This window comes from Lepus europaeus (genome assembly GCF_033115175.1).
Source record: "Lepus europaeus isolate LE1 chromosome 21 unlocalized genomic scaffold, mLepTim1.pri SUPER_21_unloc_3, whole genome shotgun sequence".
NCBI classification, from domain to species: Eukaryota; Metazoa; Chordata; class Mammalia; order Lagomorpha; family Leporidae; genus Lepus; species Lepus europaeus.
The window spans coordinates 488,127-495,311 of record NW_026909008.1 but is presented as its reverse complement, the minus strand read 5'-3'; the positions used below and the strand labels follow the sequence as shown (position 1 = coordinate 495,311).

Genomic DNA, 7,185 nt, shown 5'->3' with positions numbered 1-7,185 from the left:
GTTTTGTTTTGTTTTGTTTTATTATTTGGAAAGCAGTGTTGAGAGGGGGAGGGGGACATTAACTGCTTTACCCCCAATGGCCAGAATTGAGCAGATCTGAAACCAGGAACCAGGAGCTTCTGGTTCTCCCTTATGGGTGACAGGGGCCCAAGAACTTGGAGCATCCTCTGCTGCTTTCCTAGGCACATTAGCAGGTAGCTAAATTGTGAGCAGAGCATCTGGGGCTCTAACCAGTGCCATATGGGATGCCAGCCCCCATTATGCCACAGTGCTGGCCCCCATTGTCTGAGTTTTAAGTCAGTGAATGACTCAGAAGACAGCCAGGCAGCTTGTCCCCATCTCCACAGTCCCGAGGCAGAATGCTTGCTCCCTTCTGGGTCGTGATGTGGGATGGGGCCTTTCGCTTGAAAGAAGGTGCTTATTGCATGTTCTCAGTGAAAAGACATTGGAGACATATGATCATGCTATCCAAAAGGTACCAAGTCCCTTGCCAAGACAGAGTTGGAATCCTGCTTGTCAGCAAGTCTATTTGGCTCCAGGCTACAGCCACTTGACACAAAAGAAACCCAGTAAATACACAACAAAAGGATGAATGAATTAATGAGTGCCAAAGGGTTAGGAAGACAATTAGGCACATGGAATTTGCTGCTTCCTAGGGCTTTGAAGCATGAGTGAGAAGGACTTTTTGCCTCTCCTTATTTCCTTCTTGGGAGCTCACCAGGCAAACTCACCTCTGAGTGCTTCTGCAGCCTTGTTTTTGCTTTGCAGAATCCAGAGAGAACAAACCCTTCATGGCACTTGCTTTGCCTGTTTCTTTTTTACCAAAGGTGGATCTTGGAAGACTTATAGTTCAGCTTTGCAAAACGGTGTTGCCAGGACTGACTGTTCACCAAGGGAGGCCAAGCAGCCTCTTTCAAGAAACTTACATCTTTTGTCTACTATTGCTCTAGAAAGGATAGGGCCCCAGGCGGGATCTATGCAGACATCCTGGGGAAGCTTGGGGGTTCCAGTCTTTGAGCATGTGGGCTGAGCCTGTCAAGGAGCTGGCCCCCCACAGGTGGTGAGCTAGGGGTGCAAGTCTCAGTGTCCCCTAGGTGAGGAGGGAGGGACCAAGGGACTGTGGCTCCTGGCTGGTGTGTGCCTGCCCAATCCTTGGTTGGCCACCATCTTGGAGACAAACTCACAGAGGAGCGCATCTATGAGAGGGCTGCATCCTGGCTGCTGTGGAAGTGTGCTCCAGTGGGAACCTAGGGACGTGTGGGGCAGCACCAGGCACAGCTGGACCAGGCACAGTGGGGCTGGGCTGGGACATGGCTCCTCTGACCGATTCCTGACTCTTTCCAAACTTTCTTCAGGCTCCAGGTACATCGCAGCAGCTGCTGGAGAGGAGGCATCCCACCTGTGTGCTGCATCATCAGCTGCTCCACGGGCCTGGCCTGAGCTGGGCCCAGTCCCCCCATAGCACTTGACCCGAGGGCATGGGGTAGCTGCAGAGGCTTCCACTCCTGTGCTGCACGACATGGGCTAATGTGAGAGGTAAGTTCTTGAGGAGTGCAGGGAGGGTCCTGGAGCAGCGCCTTGCCCTGCAGGAGTGTCTCTGCAGAGCCCAAGCCTTGATCTTTCAGGGTTGCCTGGATTTCAGCTTGGGCTGTCTGGAGTGGAGATTCTGAGGGCGGGAGTGTGGCGGGTCTTGCTAGTTCCTGCCTTCCTTCTCTGAGCAAAAAAGTAGCCAAGATGAGGCTGAGGGCCCTGTGAGTCCCTGCCCCTTGGGCAGGTGCAATGGGGGCCTGGGCTGTGCTTGCTAGCACAGGTGCCTCTGCCACACTTGATCTTGTGGCAGTTGTGGTAATTAGGAAAGTGGGTTCTTTGCAGACCCCAGGGAGATGACATCTCTCAGCCTCCCAGTTCCACATGTGGTATGATGGCATGGCCCTGAGGGAACAGTTGGAACCATGCACAGGCATCTAAAAATAGGAGAAAATAGTGATTGCTAACTAGCCACAGGCTGGCGGCTGTGCTGGGTGAGTGAGGAGTCCTCAGCCAACCCCCAGAGCACTTTCAGGCAGAAGTGCTTTGTTCATCGCCGTGTTACTTTACTGTTTTCTCTCATTGAGTTACAGCTACCCCAAATGGCTTAGAATTTTCTCAAGCATGTAATTTGAGGAGTGACTGTGAACCTAGGAAACAGTTTGGTCTTATTAAGGTAATCATTAAAACTCCCTGAAAAGCATTTGTAGGTCAATTTTTCACTGACTTTTTTTTTTTGACAGGCAGAGTGGATAGTGAGAGAGAGAGACAGAGAGAAAGGTTTTCCTTTTTGCCGTTGGTTCACCCTCCAATGGCTGCTGTGGCCGGCGCACTGCGCTGATCTGAAGCCAGGAGCCAGGTGCTTCTCCTGGTCTCCCATGCGGGTGCAGGGCCCAAGGACCTGGGCCATCCTCCACTGCCTTCCCGGGCCATAGCAGAGAGCTAGCCTGGAAGAGGGGCAACCGGGACAGAATCCGGCGCCCCGACCAGGACTAGAACCTGGTGTGCCGGCGCCGCAAGGCGGAGGATTAGCCTGTTAAGCCACGGCGCTGGCCTCACTGACTAATTTTTGCTCACTGTTTCCTCTGGTTTGTTACTTCTCTTTGTGAATCCCCCCCCACCTCCCCATGACATGGTCATCTTGGAATTCATTTTGGAAATGAAGGGAAGGTCTACCTCTCTGGGTTCCACCTTGGTGAATCATAGGCAGTCCCTTCTTTACCAATTGGGCAGTTGTTCCATGCACAGTACTTCATGAGCACATGAACTTTGTGTGTTGCTGAAGGAGGCTTGTTGAGATTATCCATTGAACACTGTGTATCAGAGGTTGGGAACCCTGCTTCCTCTGAGACCTTGGAACTGATGGGTGGTTGTATGTGCCTGATTAATGACATTTCCTTCTTTCTTCACAAGGAGTGATACAGTTAGAAGCATCCAGGCTTGGCTCTGTTCACGCCACGCATTTTTAAACAAACTGGCCATTCTAAAATGTCCAGCATGCAGACCCTCCCAGTGAGGGTTGTGCACGTGAGATAAGCTTCTTTTGGCTCTTGTGTTTTGAGATGTTTGGACTTCATATAATTAATCTGAGGACATTGGCATCCAACCATCTAGGCAACACTTATGTTACTACCACTAAACAACTAATGAAACTGATCATTTTAGCAAATTTTTCTTATTTATTTATTTGTTATCTTTAGAACTCAAAATTTGGAGCTTTGCTTTAGTTTCAAATGACACTTACCTTATTTCTAAGTCTGACAAAATGCATACAGTAATTCCCAGACCCTCTCATTGAAATCAGATGCAGTTTAAGGGTCTGTTTTATAAGATGTTTGATAGAACAGGTCTGTGTCTTCTAGGAATGAAGATAGGTGAAAATAGTAAAAGATATGACCGTCCTTTTCTTTAAAAGATTTTTTATTGATTTGAATGGCAGAGTTACAGAGAGAGGAGGAGAGACACATAGAGATCATCCAACTGCTGGTTCCCCTCCCAAATGACCCCAATCGCTGGGATTGGTCCATGATAAAGTCAGGAGCTTCCTCTGGGTTTCCCATGTGGATGCTGGGGCCCAAGCACTGTGGCCATCCTCTGCTGCTTTCCCAAGTGCATTAGCAGAGATCTGGATTTGAAAGTGAAGTAGCCAGTGGGTCTCAAACCAGTGCCCAAATGGGATGCAGCAGGCAGAGGCTTAACCTGCTAGGACACAATAACAGCCCCATGACAGTTTTTATGCGTGTCCATCAAAACCTGTTTGAAACATGACAGCATGTTAACTGTCAGTTTTCAAAAACACACATGCACACAGGAACAAATGCTCACACAGCACTAGAGCCAGGCAGCCACAGAGTGACAGAGTCTCAAAGTCCCACGTGCACACATGCAAGGCTGGTTGTGTCTCATGGGTTTTCCAGCTTCCTGCGGAGGAGCAGCAATCCTCATAACTGAAGCCCAACCTCTTATTTCTTTGGGCTGGGGCAAGGGGAATCATGAGAACTAGATCAGAATGAATGTTAACGCACATTACTCATTAGCAGTTCTCTTTGGTGCATACCTTAATTCCTTTACACCATTTTGAGGTGAACATTCACTAGCAGCACATGTGCAAAGTTGTGCAGCCAGCACCTGCATCTGATTTCAGAACTTTCCTCTCACTTTGTGGTGACCATAAACTTTATGGTGACCATAAACTCTGGGGTCAGGTGTTTTGAAAGGGCAATCTTACGTCCATATGTGTATATTTGTGTACTCACCTGGGCCTGTATGTACATACCTATTTATTTATTCATTTATTATTCCTAGGATAAAAGTTTTTAATAACCTTCTTGGAATAAGTTTTTAAGAATACAGTATGTAACTGTTTAATATACATGACAAAGTCCTTAATTTTAGAAATTTGCAAGTGTCTAAATATCCAAAGAATCCCACCATCCGGTATAAACATGAAACGTTTTCTTCCATGATACCAAAATTAAAATTAACCCATATTCTAACATTAAGAAATGAGACAAATAGTACAAACTTTATAAAGTGCACATAGAAAATATCAAGTGACCTCAGATGCTACCTTTCTATAGTCTGTCTTGCTTTGTGGAAGACATGATTTGTCCTATTTCAAACATGATCCATACATTAAATGCAGGACTAGAGGTGTGGAGGGTGGGGATTGGGAAGCAGTTCAGTGGAAAACTGTAGATCACAGGTGATTCAAGTCCTTGTGTGAGTGGGTAAATAATTGTCTGAATAAATTACAAAGATTTCCTGATAATACCAGAGATAGTACCACACAGAATTTTTTTAAGGAAGAAGACAATGAATGGATACCAGAATCTTTTCTAAGATGCAGTTAAATACTTTTTCAAATTCTGTGTTAATAGGGTATTTAATGCATATAGTATCAAATTCTACATAAACTCTAGTAGTTGCCCTTGATGTAGTATTTTATTTACAGATATGTCTTCCTTTTTAATTTTTTTTACTTTTTTTAAAAAAAATATTTATTTGTAATTCAGAGTTACACACAGAGAGGATGAGAGGCAGAGAGAGAGAGAGAGAGAGAGAGAGAGAGAAAGAGGTCTTCTGTCAGCTGTTCCACTCCCCAGTTGGCTGCAACAGCCAGAGCTTAGTGGATCTGGAGCCAGGGGCCAGGGGCCAGTGGCCAGGAGCCAGGAGCCTCGAGTCTCCCCAGGGTCTCCTGCTTGGGTGCAGGGGCCCAAGGACTTGGGCCATCTTTATTGCCTTCCCAGACCACAGCAGAGAGCTACGTCAGAACCACAGCAACTGGGAATTGAACCGGTGCCCACATGGGATGTGCACATTGCGGGCGGTGGCTTTACGGTTATGGCACAGCCCCAGCACCTCCAGGAAGCTGTTCCCCATGGGATCCAGTTGTCTGCTAACATGCCTGGGAAAGCAGAGGGAGATGACTCAAGATGTCAGGCCCCTGAACCAAAATGGAGTACGAGAGAAAGTCCCTGGCTTTTGATTCGGCCTGTCCCAGCCCTGGCCTTTGTAGCGACCTTGGGGGTGAACCTCCAGATGGACGATCACTGAGAGAGAGAAGAGTGCTAGTGATGCTGCTTACACTGTTTCTCTCCCCAAGCAGCTTCAACAGCATGCACTGGCCCAAACATAAGCCAGGAGTCAGGAGCTCCATTTAGGACTCCCACGAGGCAGCAAGGCAGGGTACAGAGAACCTGGACCATCAGCGGCTGCCTCCCTGGGTCACAGCCTGGAGAGGTGGGACTGGAAGCAGCCCTGGGGCCGTCAGACAGAGGATGCGACAATGCACAGATGCGTCCCGTGGTGCCATGGCGACGGCCAGTGGGGAGTGCGCCTGTGCCCACTGCTGTGACCCGGAAGTGCACCCACAGGCGCATCCGCTTCTGCCGCATGGTGCTTGGGTTGGAGTCAGGGCATGTCCGCTTCTGCCCAGGGCTTGGGCAAGCCTTGAGGAGCCGTGTTGTATGCTGAATGCCGACCCTGAGGAGACACAGCGCCCCCCCCCCCAGGTTCACGCCAGGATCAGGTGAGGCTGCAGTCTGAGGCAGTCCCATCAGTTATTTTGGGCCTTTGGAAATTTCTAGGTGCGGTCCTCTTCTTCAACCCCTTCCAGAAGACTACACCTCAGGACTCTGTTCATGTTCCAGAGGAACAGAAACACTCTTTCTGCAGAGAGTTTGGTGCGGTGGCCTTCCTGTCACTGGTAGGTGGGGCCCGGGGTGCAGAGTGGGGAGGGAGTGTGTGTATGAGGGGTAGCTGGGATAGAGGGTGGAGGAGAGAAGAGGTCAAGGGGGGGTGGCGGGAGGAGAGAGGAAGGGGGAGAATGAAAAGGTGGCATGAAGGTGGGGAGGCGAGGAAGGGAGGAGCAGAAACCTGCGTGGGGGAGAGGAAAGGGAGGGGGAGAGTGACAGGAGCCCCGGTGGGTGGTGTGTGTTTCGGGGCTGGGGAGATTTGGGAGAGGAAAAACTTTTCCCACAGCCTCGGTTCCATTTGGGGAGTTTTTTGTCCCTGGCCAGAAGTAGCCTTGGCCGCATCCATCAGTAGAGGCCTTGATCACGGCCTCTCTACTCCGGGTTGTTTGGAAGTGTAAAGTGTGTGTGTGTGTGCACAGGAAAATGGGCACAGAGCGCTTGAATGAATTTGCACGTAATCCAGTGAATTTTCACAGACTGCACACACGGAGGAGGAAGCCGAAGCTTAGAGAATCCCCAAGTATCCCTCTGTGCTCTGTTCCTGCCTGCCCCAAGATTCTGACCCCTCATAGTAAGTACTAGATATTTTTTTCTATTTAAAGACTGGTTTGAAATGCAGAGTAACAGATGAGGCGGTGCTGGAGAGATTTTCAGTGTATGGTTTCACACCCCAGGTGGCTACAAAGGCCGGAGCTGAGCCAGGCCAGAGCAGAAACCAGGTACTTCATCCACTACTCCAGTGTGGGTTCAGGGGCCCAAGTGTTTGGGCCACTTCTTCTGCTTTCCTAGGCTTTTGAGCAGACAGCTGGATTACAGGTGGGAACAGCCTGAGTGGGACGGTGGGTTGAGCCATTGCATAGCGGGATGAAGCAACCGCCTTCAGTACCAGCATTGCATATGTGTTGGTTTGAGTCCCAGCAGCTCCACTTTTGTTCCAGCTCTCTGCTGTGGCCAAGCAAAG

At 49.3% G+C, this 7,185-nt stretch overlaps 1 long non-coding RNA gene across 1 annotated transcript; it reads left to right on the top strand.

Moving 5' to 3' along the window:
- The first annotated feature begins 1,441 nt into the window (after positions 1-1,441).
- On the top strand, positions 1,442-6,787 carry LOC133754333 (uncharacterized). Its single transcript, XR_009865208.1, has 3 exons — positions 1,442-1,536; positions 6,117-6,235; positions 6,701-6,787. It is a non-coding gene; the product is annotated as an uncharacterized LOC133754333 (long non-coding RNA).
- Positions 6,788-7,185: the final 398 nt, after the last annotated feature.